The following is a 15,366-nucleotide window of genomic DNA, read 5'->3' on the forward strand; positions in this document are numbered from 1 at the left end:
AACCCGCATGCACAGTACAGCAAGCAAAACAACATTTTATTAAACTGTCCAGAATCTTTTTGCCTCTTTATTTTGCATCAGATTGAACAAACGGTATAAATAACGTGTGTTTAAAAATTGTTTGTGTCTGAAAAAACTAAAAATACAGAAATCTGTCATAAACAGACGAGGAGTTGAACACTAATAAAGGATGTTCCCAGCTGCTGTCCATGGTGCTGATAAGGCTCAGGCCCTTTCATGGTCATACTTTGGCAAACATGAGAATTCGCCTACTTGCCAATCAGTTACAGAGCATTTTGTGTATGTGCTGACATGAGCCTCTGTGAGAGACGTTTTCCCTTCCCGAGTGTGTGACTGATCAAGTCGTGAGCAGACGTACTCGCCAGTGTGTTAAGCACGTCAGCTGTTTAGTTTCCCTCTGTTTTATTTTGATTTAGTTTGTCTGTCCTGATGTGTTCCGTTGTTTTGTCTTTGTTGACTTCATATGTGGTTTATTAAAATCGTTTGGGGTTTTTTTTTTGCTCTATTGGGTCTCTAAAAATTAGGTCTCACTTCTTGTTCTCACACTTCACCACTACTGAAATATAATCTTATTCAAAGGGATTCTGACTTGTTCAAATAGTTATGTTATTGTAGGCTCTTATAGATAGCCTCCTGAAATGATCTTGAAGAGTGTAATTCTACACCTGGGACTTCTGTAATGTTAGCCCGCTTTCCCCAACCTCTCTGCTGGAGGAGAAACTCAGAATAAAATAAAACCATAATGCTGTTTATGACTATATATCAAGAAACTGGTACTAATGATGAAGGCTGTATGCTGGAAACACATCAGTTTGACTGATACATCTCAGAAGTGCTGCAAATTTTATATTATCACAGTCTGACACCAGCTAAAGCACTTTATACACGTGCGATCATGTAACGTAGACCATTTGTGACCTACAGATATCGCCGCTCTCGACTAAAAGTGCAGGCTTAGTCTATCAGTCGCAATTCTATGTAAGCTGAGCATATAAGAAAGCCTTTGACAGAAGGGCCAGATTCAGAACTCAAAGGAGAATCTTCAGGAGAATTACAAACAACTAGACTTGTATGCGGGTGTGCACTGCAGTGGCAGATCAGTGGGTGTGTGCCTGAGTGAAGTGGGAGGGTCCTGCCTGGCTTTCATGCAAAGTCTTATCGATCGGGCCCTATCGGAATCATCTGATAGCTAATCAATATGCTACACTTCCTCTCAGCGAGCAGAGAAGAAGGAGAAGCACGACTCTCGCAAGAGGAGGACCTTGATCCTTTGACCCAACAGTTAAGGCTCGACACACACAGACGCACACACACACAGTCACAGTCTGTTTCCCTTCATTTCTTTTTCTCTTTATTCCAATTCTTAGAATAACGACACCCAACAATGTAATAACTGAAAGCCCATGTTAAGCAAATAACCGATATACATTAGAATGTTATTTTAATTAGTCGGATTTACAGTTGAGTTTTTTCCCCCTTCACTGAGTTCATTTCAATTTGGGCAGTAATTGTTTACGACTGATCATTTCATTTTCCATTATTGTTTTTATTTCTTCTTGTGATTAATTTCACCTCTCAAAGAATAATTATGAGAGGATTGATTTGATTATGCCTTTGTTCTGCTCCTATTGGCTCCATCGACCAAAGGAATGCCATGTTGCCATTTCGAGCGGATATATTTAATGATCACAATCAATGTTAAAGCTCTCTCTAGACTCAACTAACCCAATAAATATCTGCCAGGAGGAAATTTACCATCTAACTACAGCAGGCAATAAAGTCTTACTCTGTGTTATCCTCCCTCCCCACTGCTCTCTTTTAATCTCTCTCTTTTGAGGATGGCATTAGGATGAAAACTGATGATCAGTTTTCATAAAGTACCACAGCAGAGTCAATGGAAATATGATTTTCTTTCAATATCTCACGATTTGGATTGCTTGCAGGCTGCTTTTTTGATAGAGCCTTAAATTATATATATTTTAAAATTAAAAGATTATTTCCCCAGGCTCCTTTCCACTTAATTAGCCCACTTTAATATAAAAATTTGCCTGTCAAAATGTTTTTTATGTCTTGTTTGCAGATTCTTAAAGAAATACTTTAATTCTGTTTCAGTATTACAAAAACAGACATTTCCCCCCCCAGTCTCTTCATGCCATTACTGTACCATTGATTTCTGAGATGAAATGAATAAAAAGCAGTAAAAAAAAAAGAGTTATTTTTTGGGCACATTATTATTATTATTATTATTATTATTATTAAAAGAATGCATTGTAAAGATCATGCAGCTGCCACATATGGCAGGAAGTGGAGCATTTTAAGGTGAGTTCTCTTTTAAATGATTAAAAAAATATGTGTAACATGCATGCAAAAGTAGATGTTTTTAATCCATGGCAATGCTTCAGTTCATCATTTATTCTTCCATGAAGACTCATAGTCATGGTAACATTTGAATCCAAGTTTACTGAGCTTGTTCACTATCAAATGCACTTATTTCCCCCTGTAGATCTGCTCGTGCAATCTATAACTTTCTGTTTTTTATTGAAGTCTCAACACGGCACCTTTGAGGAAATCCTTCCACTCCCAAATCCCCAGCGAGTCCTCACCGCTAGACAGCATGACCTTGTAAACCATGAGTTATTTTACTCACCCATTGTGTGAGGATAGGAAGAAAAGGGAAAGAGAAAGGGGGAGACAAGGGACAGGGGGGTGGAGGGGAAAAAAAAAAAAAGGAGCTCCTGCCTGTCACAGCTTTCAAACACAAAGAAAAATGAGCACTTGGGCTGAAGTACAATTATTAGCCCCTGTCTACAGATTCATCACACTATAGAGAGCCAGGGAGTGGGAAGGAGATAGAGGGAGGAGCAGAGCAAGAGGTGGAGTGGAGAAAGGTAGAAAAAGAAATGTGTAGCTTTCAGCAGAGCCGTGCGGAAGACGGAAAGACAATGAGGAGAAAAGAGGGAGGAAATAGAAAATAGGGCTGTTATGCTGTGAGGGAAAACTTGCGAGGGAGCCAGGAGAGGTGCAAGGTGAAGCATGCAAAGCTAGCGTATGCAGGGCTGGAAGGAAAGAGAGGGAGGAGGTTTTAGGTGAAATAAAAGAGTGAGAGGAAAAGAACAAGGCAGAGGTAGAGGAAGGTAAAATGAAATAAGAGGATTTGTCAGGCCAGTGGTTGGTGGCAGTAATAAAGCCTGCTAATCTGAGGGAGAACGCTTGACTGCTCACAGACTGACTCTCTTGACGCCCCACTTTACCACCGGGCCAAGCCAAGGTCACACACACACACACACACACACACACACACACACACACACACACACACACACACACACACACACACACACACACACACACACACACACACACACACGATCATGCCATTGCAAACACACACACACACTTGCAGAGACACTGTGCATGTTTCTTAGAGCTTTCTTTTTGTGAATCAAATTCGTGAGCGCTTTCCACCTGAGCGTCTTCCTCTGAAGGTTTCGCTGGCACGACTTTCCTCGCTTTACTTTTGACATGATTTTTTTCTCTCTCACTCATGTCACTCATCTTCTTGTTTAGCTATCATCTCCACCAAACACCCCCCTCAGCCATGTTGATTTTAAAATCTCATTTTTCTCGCTTTCTTAACTGGCTCCGCCGTGTGGATCAATACCTATCAAAACCATTACATAAATACATCTGTCACGAGAAGATAGTTGAGTGGGGATGTAATGTGTCTGGTTAAGGCCGCCATGGGGTGAAAAAAGATATGCTTAGTGTGTGTGTCTGTGAGCATTCTCAAAGGACAGCATGTGTCATTTTGTGTGACCAGGTGTGTCGGGCAGAGAGAAAGGTTGTTATTGAGCCGCGGTAAATGACGCATAACCTGGTGTACTGCTTACTTAGCCCCAGACCCCTGCTTTATGTCACTTTTTTCTCACTTGCTGTGTGTGTGTTTGTATGTGTGAGTGCCTGTTGTTGGTGTACAGTCATGGGAATATGACTGAAGCAGCTCAACAGTGCAAAATATTTTTGGAAACCCAAATGGGTAAGAAAAATACATTAGGTTTGTTCAAGTTGCTGGGAGCCGGTTAACTATTCTTACAACTTTTAGTTTCTTTTAAAAAAAAGGAAAAGGAAAAAAAAGATGTTGTTTTATTATAACGTTTTCTTTAGCAGTCTTCTAAATGGTAACATTTCTCACACATGCCGAGAAACTATGTGATCCAAGGACTAATAAAACAATATTACAGACTTCCACCAATAATACCTTCATATCTCCTTGTAGCTAAATACATGTAATGCACTATAGTGGTGGGCATGAGAACCCTGAAAGCTGAGCTCAACAACAGTCAAAAAAACCAAAAGCACCAAAATACAAAAAGACAAAAAGTGTGACAGTCTGTATATAAAAGATGGTCACAGTCACTGTGATGTCACTCATTGATTTGTGAACAGCCGAGCTTATATTTTTTTTCCTCATGTGGTCAATCTTAGAGGAGCCCCACCCTAAAGCATACCCCACTTCAATATAATGTGTTTTACTCAACGTATGACCATAATTTGCAAAATGAACATCATACTGTAATCAACAAACTTTAAAACTAATAATTAGTCTATACAACTTTTGGAAGTTACTGATTTTTTTTTTGTATTATTCATTGCTGTTAGGAATGGTTTATTATTATTATTATTATTAGCTCGTTTACTATTGCATATTTAACTGTGGAACAGGCTTTTACTTTTTTAGCTACTCTTAGGAACCGCATAATTTACTTGATTTGTTTACTAGCTACCTATTAAATAAGCACAGGGGTCATTTAAAAATATCATATCTTTAAATGGCTCTTAAAGACAAGCGAGACAATCGGGCAGTGCAAACTGCTTTAGGCTGTGGTATACTGCCTGGTTCATGTAACAGACTTGTCCCTATAAAAAAACTACTTAAACTAAACCAATATATGAATCATGCCATTAAAGCTAAGAAAAACAAATATGTACATAACCTCAACACCACCAAAACAGCCATAGTAACAAGCATGTCTCAGCTATTGTTATATCATTTGTTTGTTGCCCCCTTGAAGCATTGCCATCACAGCTGGTCGGTGTGTTTCTGTATTTCGTAGCGTTTTTTTTTTTTTGCATGCATTTTTACAAGTTACATTGTGATGTACTAATAAATGGCCAACAGAAGGACAAAGACACTGGAACCCAGTTTGTATCCAGTATAGAAAACTCTTGTCTTTGAAACATAAAAATGAATTCGTTTTTGAGCACTAGTCATTCAGATTTTTCCATCTTCATCCTTTGGGGTTGTCATTGTCATTTTCACACATCACTCTGCTGACAGCCGGCTCTGTGATTGATGGAACGATGCAGATTTACATGTCATGCTGAAATAGCACAATAACCTGCACGCAGATAATCACCTCATTGAGAATCACTCTGGCCTCTCTCCACTCACAATTACTATTGTGTATTTGATCATATAACCACTCTCCAACAATGCACTTAATGGGCTTATTGGCAGCAGACCAGCAGTTGCTTGTAAATAATCTTGATGGTGTTTGATTCTAATAAATTAGGCTCATATATGCAAACACGGTAAAATCATAACAATATCCAAATGTGTGTAGGCAGAGGTGGGGTGGTGACAGGGGGAGATTTATGCTGCTAGCAATTGGCTGGCTTCATCACTCACTCAGCTATCTTCAACTTTTTTTATTTGTTTAATTTCCAAATGCGATTGCTCCACCACTCCCACTCCTGCTGATGAATGCAAAGGATCATGGGTAGAGACGAGAGCAAGATTAATACAGTTAATTTTTTAACTGTATAATCTCCTCCCAAGAAATGAAAAAAGAGAGAGGGACAGGACTGTGAGGGCTATTTCTGCAGGGACACGATGAAGGCGAGCGCTACAAGGTAAATAAATGATAACATGATGCTTTGCTCTCTTTCAATCACTGCACGATGTGATATCACCTTATTGGTGTTATCACGACAATCTACAACGGAAAACTCAACACAACAGTTCAACTTTTGACTTACTTTAGGTTTCAAAACAACTGCAACCTCGTGTTTGAACTATTCATGTTCATCCTTATACTGCCTCGTGGGGTATTGTAAATTATTTTCCCTCTAAATCCTAAAGCTTTGCATCACAACAACTTGATATACAAACTGCAAAGATACTTTGTGTGAAAGCAGCAGCACAGCAATATCAGATACGTGATTGAAAAGTATTTTAACCAAAAAAAACAAAGACAGCATTTCTGGAAACCTTCTATTCAGACATATCCGACTCCTTTAATTACATATAAAATGTCTTATTATGTTTTTTTTCAGCATTTATTACACAGTGAGAGGTATACACTATTTTGAAAACACTAGAAAAAGAAAGTGCATAGGTTTTAAGTTACTAAACAATTAGAAAAGTAACAAATCATACCAAACCCTGTGTCAAGTATCAAAATATGTCAGCTCACTGATTGAATAGGTTTTATTGGCCATAAATATATTTAAGAACAATATAATCAATAATAACAACAACTCTAATAAGCAGATAATAGAATTTTTGTGTTGTAGCCTTAAGGAAGACTTGTCTGTACCTCTGTGTGTGTGTGTGTGTGTGTGTGTGTGTGTGTGTGTGTGTGTGTGTGTGTGTGTGTGTGTAAATTATAAATGGAAGGGAGAAGAGTCACCTCTCAAAAACACACTCACATATCTACGAGATTAATTACAAGTACCGTGAATCACTGTGCAATTAATTAACTCATCCTTAGTAATGAGTGTGTGTGTTGTGTGTGTGAACTGAGCGCACTGCGTGTCACACAGACAGCCTCTCCATCTCTCCACCTCTCGGCCTGTCCCCTCTCTAATTGCTTCCCTCTCTATTAAAATGCAGTCTGCTGTGACATCACTCAACCCTCTGTTAGAGCAGGCCAGGGTGCTGTGCAAACCGCACACACACACACACACACACACACACACACACACACACACACACACACACACACACACACACACACACACGTATACAAAGATTTAATTTTAGAGAGCATGGTTTGTGTTGATTTTAATGAGGATTCGAGATACTGAGCGAAAACTGATTTTGTCTCCAAGAAAGAGCCAGAGCGAGGGGAGAAAGGAAACAATGGTGGCCCTAATGATGCATTAAATCTGTTGCATCGACAGCAGAAGGCTACTGCACTACTTTCTACCTTTATTTGTGTTTTATGTGTTTATTTGTGTACTTAAAACTGAAAAGACCTACAACTAAAATTTTAAAATTCCAAACTGAAGTTTCATGTGTCTCTTTTATGCCTGAATGATGAATTTATCATTTATTTATCAGTTTGCAACATTGTAAAAATATGTTTTGTTTCACAAAGTTAAAAGTGAAACACTATTCAATAAAACAAACCAAGAAATTTTATTTTAGCTTTTAAAAATTGTATTTTAACTTTGACCATCATTTAGACTCCTTTATTTACACTTACTTTTTCCCGTGTATGTCATTTTGCACTCATTATTACCATTTCTGTAAAATCTTTTTGAGCTGCTTTCACCTGGATGTCCACCATAAACCTAGAGCACTTAAAAAGTTATGAAACAATTATCTGTTATGGACCCTTTAAGATATTATTAAGCAAAAGTTCTCCGGTTTGATTCCAAGTTGAATCAGGCTGGCCTTCCTGCATAAAAAGATCGGCAAATCACACATGTGGAGCTACCTCTTACGAATAAGGGATCAGCTGAATGTAGCTTCTTCTAAGTCATTTAATTTTACATCTGGATATAGATATATTTTATGAACAATAAACCTACTGATTTAATTTCCCCCCCAATTCAGCTGGGTCGTTACTCAGCACAAAAGCATAAATACTTTCCTCCAGGCACAATACCTCGTCTTTACTGTATCCATCTGTATTGAGCAAAAAATTAACACAGTGATGAATGCACAGCAATGCGAGCAGAAGAATAAAAATTTATTAATGAATTGATTTTTAGCTGTTCAAAGTCTGTATTCGGCCAAATACCCAACGAAAATCACTATAAACCAGAAAGTCGCCGAATATCTAATGTCCCACTCCCTTTCTCGCACTGTCTCGCCCTCTCTCTCAGAGCTAATCTGATTGGTGCATAAATCATGCTGGCATCAGCAGGGATTGAAGTTGGACTACTCCTGCACACACGCACACACACACAAGCTGAAGGCTCCTCAGCGAGGTGAGAACAGCGGCGTGCTCCGTGGTGATCATGAGGACATGGATAACAGATCTCTCTTTTATCATTCCCTGACTTTCCCTGACATTTAAAAAGCCATTAACACCACTGAGATTCACCCTCGTGTACATTTCATATGGAAGCACCCCCAACACACATACATGCTTGCTTGCTTGCCATTCACTCACAGGGCTTCCGCGCTCCTGTGCGTGTGGGAATGATCTCAGTGATAATACAAGGCCCAAATGACACAGACAGAGCAGTGAATTATACCTTAACAAGCTTTTCACAGCTGCCCCCTGTTCTGTAAGATTTAAAAAAAAAAAAGAGATCCGGTGTACTGCTGGTGTATCGTAACAGTCGTAAGGCTCAGCTTGTGATGCACTTATCAGTCCCTTGTTGAAATCAGTGACATTTAGGAGCACTGTCCCAGCAAATGGACAGTAAGTGTCTGCTGTGTTGGAAGGACTGCCTCTGTGAATAGTGATTATCCACCGATTCAGTTACATATACATGGGTATGCTGTAAACACTAACAGCATAATAGTATTTACTGCTGAGCACTGTATTAATTTATGGCCCATTATTGTGAAGCCCATCGTTACAATGCGAGGGAGCATTTATTGTAATCAGAGGACTGATAGAGACTGGAAATGTTGCTAATGTATGTAATGTACTTGCAAGCAGTCTCCCTGACAAAACTGTACAGTGGCTAATGCAGCAAATGACATATGGCTTCACTCTCTGTTGTTAGCATTTATTAGCAACATGCAGAGGCCTGAGTGCAAAGCAGCTATCGACTAATTATATTCCATTGTGTCTGCATGGAAAACAAGAAGAGAACATGCTGCGCAGCGATGGAGTGGCCACCCCACCACTTAATCTGAAGGATATTAACGTGAAACTGAAACCAAGCGTGTGGTTCGGCTCGGCCCGCAGTATATGAGTCATGACGGGCAGTGATATACGGGAGATACAGATATGGATGTCGGTCATTTAAATGCTTGCTATTGTAATTCTGCAGAAGGCAGAGGTACTTTTGGTGATTATGGATCGGACCTTTTTCAACTCCTCTGAAAATGGCTTTAAATCTTACGCGCCCCGAGGGTGTACAGACACGTTTAGAAGACGGGGAGACACGCTTGAATTTTGAAAATCATGAGAAGGAAAAGAGAAGAGAGACAAAGTCAGAGAGGGCTTTGGGGAAAGAATGACTTCTGGTTTAAGGGAGTAGGGGTCACGGGTGTGAAATAACTGGCATATTCAAAGATAAAAAGGGAGCGAAATGACAAACGGGAAGCAAGGGTCGTTAAAATATTCAGGGGGGATCTAATATCGCGGAGAGCGTCAAAAAAATGCTGGACTTTTAAAGAGTGAGAAGGGTTCGATGGAGCGTCTGTAATATGCAGTCCTGGAGCAGTGCATTCTTTATACTGGATATGTGTATGTTGCAGGAGGTGTTGCAGAATGAATGTGTTTTGTTTCTTAACTTTAGGGCAGCTAAGGCTCGGAGGATGTGTTGGAAACAACAGCTGGATTTGGGATAAACGCCGAGGGAAAGAAAAGGAGGAGGAGGAGGTGGTGAAGGAGGAAAGGATATAAACAAAGAAAGTCCCATTCTCTCTATCATCTCCTACAAAGGTCTGCTCAGCACAAGATATGATGCTGACAGTTTGACTCTCTTAGCTGCACTTTTAATGCTGCAGGCCAAACAGCCTGCAACTCAAGATAGTAGGTGTTCTTTCTCACATCTGTTTTCATCATGCATGTGAAAGTTTGGCATTAATACTCATCTCTGTTATTAGAGTTTCTTCTCGCGCTGCGTTTATCTTGGCTCATTAACATAATGAGCTCAAAGACCTAAGATCCCACCACCCTTCTTCCCCTCAGAGTGACGAGTTGTTTATCACTCCTTCACTACTTGAGTTCAGTTTTTGTCTATCATCCTCCTGTGTGCGTCGTTCTGTATTCAGCACAGTATTATACAGTAGTGTCTGGTCTCTGTTGTGCTTTGCTGCAGAGGAGCGTAATGCACTGGGTCTCGGCTCATGTCCATCACTCAGCTTGCTGTAAGTCAGGCAGGCAGCCAGACAACCTCCCACAGGAGAGAAAGAGATGAATGGCGGGATTTGGAGGAAGTGCACAACAAGAGTCTTTTCAGATCTTCAGCGGATATGAAAATTTCGTCGAGACGAGCGAGAGCAAAGAAAAGAGAAAGAGGAGCCAAGTGGTACAAAGATATAACTATGAATGGCTATGAGGGAGCAGTGAGCGAGCAGGTTAGAAATGAAGAGAAACCCAGTGACTTATGGGAAAGGCAGAGCGAGAGGGAGGAAGAGAGCGACGAGACAGACAGGATGAGTTACAGACCTGAGGGGGGACAGAGAGAGAGAGAGAGAGCTTTCACACATTGAGACAGCCCGGTGATTTAGGGCTAAAGGACACTGAGACGAGCTCTGCTGCGAAAGGTGATAGACCTAGAGGTGTAACAGATCCACTGCAACACTACAGCGCCGACTGTGTCAGCATCTGCACCTCCTCTCTTATCTTATCTACGCAAGCATTCATGCACCACATGTTATGAAGACAAGTGCATCACGAGAGCACTCCACTGTTAAGGAGAGAGAGAGCGCGAGAGAGGCGCTTTCAAGTAAAAGCAGTAAGCACGTGCTTATCTTGTGCATCAGAATGAAATGATAACACACACACACATACACACACACACACACAAATGAAAGCATTTAAGCATTTATGTATATAACTGGGTGACCGTGGCTCAGGGGGTTGGGAATCGCATCTGTAACCGGAAGGTCGCCGGTTCGATCCCTGGGCTCTCTGTCCTGGTCGTTGTGTCCTTGGGCAAGACACTTTACCCTACTTGCCTACTGGTGTTGGCCAGAGGGGCCGATGGCGCGATATGGCAGCCTCGCTTCTGTCAGTCTGACCCAGGGCAGCTGTGGCTACAACTGTAGCTGCCTCCACCAGTGTGTGAATGTGAGAGTGAATGAATAGTGGTATTGTAAAGCGCTTTGGGTGCCTTGAAAAGCGCTATATAAATCCAATCCATTATTATAACTAAAAATACCACTAAGTTTTTTTTAAATTGTGGAACAAAACCTGTTTCCGGTCAAATGGGCTAGAAAAATAATAGTTTGTATCTTCCAGTGCAAAAATGTTCAAATAGTTTAGCTGGGAAAACTTGTGCCATGGTTAAAGAACCACCTGACTGCTGGGCAAATAGAAGCAGCAAAGATCCAGTTTTACGCAAACGTTATAAACCGCGACTATAAGAATTCCTATGATACAATGCACATTTAGCATTAATGTGACATAGTAAGGGATGCTGATTGTGACATGTAATGTTAGAAATGTTCAGTATTACAAACAAACTTTGCAGAAGACTTCTTGCACTTCTTGATGCCTGTTCCAAGCTGCACTGCCACATGGTGTCATTGCTAAATAAATATCTAAATAGTTTGTTTAAGGATCACTGTTTTTCTGGTGAAACACAGTGACCTAGAAAAAAACAAACAAAATAAACCCCCAAACACTTACAGTTGCCAAGACTACATCCGCACTAACGCTGTCTACTTATAAACACAGTTGAGTAAACCAGTCAGATTTATATCAGTATGTGTGTCTGGGACCGTGTTGGTACAGGCACGATGCTTTAATAGCTGCAGGTATTTGTATGGCAGCACGGTTGTGTCTATATTTGGCCGGTGTGAGGCGGTCACTAATCCATCTGACCTTCTGGCTCATTTGCATGCGCCGGCCCCCCCGACTGAGAGATGCCATGACCTTTATTAGCTAATTAAGAAACATAACAGAAATAAACCTGACAGAGTGGGAATGGACACACACACACACACACACACACACACACAAAGACATATACACACACTCTCAGCGTGGCTGCTGACAGAATGGGGATGGGGAGAAAAGACAGCAGACAGGGGCCAGACCGGAAAAAAGACACGAGCAGAGAGAAATTTGGCATTCATCAAATGGAAACAATCACAGCAGCCACAAATGCAGCTGTTTGCAGATTCCCACTAATATTCAGCCTCTTGGAGGAAATGTTACCACACACACACACACACACACACACACACACACACACACACACACACACACACTCTTAATCATTACATTCGCCAGCAGACATTCAAGCATTTTTGTATTATAGAAGTAGTTTCTCTTAATCACATACTGAGCTCCTTTAAATCTTTGTGTGCTGGAATAAGAGAAGTAAATCTCCCTGTCTGTGCTCTGTGCTGCCACTTAAGTGTAGTCGGCCTCTTGTTCTCTCTTCACTCTCCCACTAAGGACTCATAATAAGCTGCTAGACCCCTCAAGCTATAGGAGGAGGTGTGTGAGCGTGTGTGTGTGTGTTCCCTCACACCACAGACAGACAGGAGCAGCGATACAAACACACGTGCACATACACACACACACAAACAGCTATAGTAGCGCACAAAACATATTGACACATTTCAGAATAAATTTTCAATGACACATATTGAGACACTGAGGAAACACTGAGATGTAGAAATTGGGGTTGTTTCCTCTGACACCCTCCCAGTGTTCATCCTGTGTTAATCTGAGCAGTAATCTGCAGTGTGGGCAGATCCTCATCTGAGCAGCACCATTTTGATGTTTGTAAGATTACGCAATCAGCTCCCCTCCCACAGTAAATCACACTGCTTGACATACAATGGAAACACACACAAACTCACGCACATGCATTTAATGCTGACGCCAGTATAGCATCTGGGGCTGACACACTTTACGCGCAGTTTCTTTGTGCACTTTTCTAAGATTTTCAGAATTTTTTTTCTGTCTTTTATAAAAGTGCAACACTTAGTTTCACAAAACGTTTCATAACGTGGAACAAAAAAAATGAAACAGAACTAGTTACAGATCACTTTGATTTGAATTAAGCGTAGGATGAGTACGATACGAACGGAGACGGCATGAAATAAGTTTTTTAGTATAACCACATCAGTTAGAGCAGGAAGTAATGAAAAACAAACATTACTAATTTCACAACACCCACAGTTTGTTTCCATCGCAGCTTCCGAGACAAAGCGGGGAAGGCGAGAGACTGTTGGACGCTGCACGAGAAGACCAGAGAAACATGAATGGATGGGTATAAAAAGAGAAAACTGGAGGGCTGCAGCCTCTCTCTGCCCCTCTGTGTCAGCCTGTCTCTGTCATCATGACAGGCCTCCAACAGCGGGGAACCCTAAAGAGCTTCATCCACCCTGCTGCACACAGGGGCTTCACCCGCTGACAGACAGAGCCAAGGGCTGTCGTGTCCACAGCATATCACAGCCTGCACACTGAGTGCCAGTTTAGCTCCAACAGGCCACCTCCCTCTTTCATCACCTACTGTATATGCACACAGAAACCAACTGGATGTAGAATAAGTGTTGGCGTATCAGCCTGAGCTGTCGTGGAGAATTTTGCATGTCTGTAATTGTCACGAAACATAAAACATGAAATTTCCAGAAGATGTTTATAATGAGTGTCAATGATGAGTCAATCTGAGTGAATATGGATGGAATAATCCTACATTTCTTATATTTGAAAGTAAGTACAGTTGTCCTGGTTAAAATAAACATCTTTTCCATCTTCTATTTATATTTTATAATGCATGTTTGTCACATATATTCTCCCAGTGTCTTCTAGATGCACCTATTTGAAAGCACTGTGACTGTCACAGCATTTTTTTTATCTGCATAGAAGAACTTGAAGATAACAAACACTGTTGACCTGGTAAATGGGAAAAAGATCAAAGAAGATGATGAAAGGTAAGCTGTGGTTTGTTAGTCACAAATATAAGGTTTCTTTTATGCTTCTGCTGACATTTATGGTTCTTTTGTGTTGCTGAAATAACTGTCCTTTCATTTAGACTCAACAATCAGCACAGATCGTTGACTGAAATCAGACGGCCCCCCTCATTGCTGTTGTGGCTGGCATTCGGCATCACCTTTTGACCTCTGGAGTTCTACGAATTCACTATTTCGCAAACGCACTAATAACACAACGGGGTAACTTACAGTACAGCAACTGGCCCACTGATGCTTCTGGCGGGGCCACGGATCAAAATGCTCCACCACCTGATAAAGTCATAGGTTGTAATTCTCCAGCTATAGATACTTGCTGTGAACAACGAGGCCTTTAAATCTAATTTATTTGCAAATGGTTCAATTTCAGGAAAGCATGATTCATATATTATTTGAAGACGGATATATTTACCGGTAATAGCTTTCTGAACTAATGGTTTAAAGAAAAGTGCTCTAAATTTCTTTAATCACAGAACAGAAGCAGGATGCTTGCAGCGACACGTGCTGCAAGTGCGCCGTATGTTGCATCTTTTCTCCTGCGCTCCCCTTTATCTGTCTGTGTGGGCTTCCTCTGCCTCTCTGTTTGTTTGTATTTGCCACTCTGCCTCTGTAGTGTGATGTCTAGGGTTGTGATTTTTATCCTCCCAACATTCTAGTAAATACTCAGACAAAATCCAGCGTGCTCCGAGGAGCCTCGGGCCACTGCAATCAATCAAGGAGAAAACAACACAAAGATGTGGCTGTTTCTGCTCCATAAAACAACCTTCAGAATAGCAGCAGCCATTCAGCGTCTGGGATGTAGAATTAATACGCTCTCGCTTTGTCCCTCTTTATTTCTCAGCCATCCTGTTTTTGAATCACTAGATCAAAAAAGAAAAAAAAGCTGTCACAAATCCAGCAGTGAGAGCTATAAACTGTATTTGTGACTGTCACTGTGTAATTTACCCAGTGGGTCCTCAGCATAACCAGCCAAGGGTCCCCGAAGAAAACCTGGTGGTGGATGAAAGCCAAAGTGAATCTGTAACGGCTCCAAACCAAGGCCGGAGCTTGAATACCGAACATATGTAATGCTACAGAAAGTCAGCAGAGTGTTTGCTGTACTTACAGCCTATAGGATCGTGGATAATGTTGTATAAATATTTGATGGTTTCCTAGCAGGGTCCTATATGGCAAGGGAGTGCAGCATTAAGGCTGACGATCAGGGAAAACTTCAAGGCATGCTTTCACACATGCAGACACATTAACGGCAATGCGCGCACACACATATATGCGATCCA

The 15,366-nt window shown here is 41.0% G+C and overlaps 1 protein-coding gene across 1 annotated transcript in view; it reads right to left on the minus strand.

Moving 5' to 3' along the window:
* Positions 1 to 15,366, minus strand: part of mafb (MAF bZIP transcription factor b) — a 50,998-nt gene that overhangs the window by 6,535 nt on the left and 29,097 nt on the right. The gene's annotated exons all lie outside the window — the stretch shown is intronic.

This window comes from Aulonocara sp. 'chitande type north' Nkhata Bay, linkage group LG7, assembly GCF_057382095.1.
Source record: "Aulonocara sp. 'chitande type north' Nkhata Bay isolate Kocher_YH1m ecotype deep benthic linkage group LG7, A_spYH_male_GT1.1, whole genome shotgun sequence".
Taxonomy (NCBI): domain Eukaryota; kingdom Metazoa; phylum Chordata; class Actinopteri; order Cichliformes; family Cichlidae; genus Aulonocara; species Aulonocara sp. 'chitande type north' Nkhata Bay.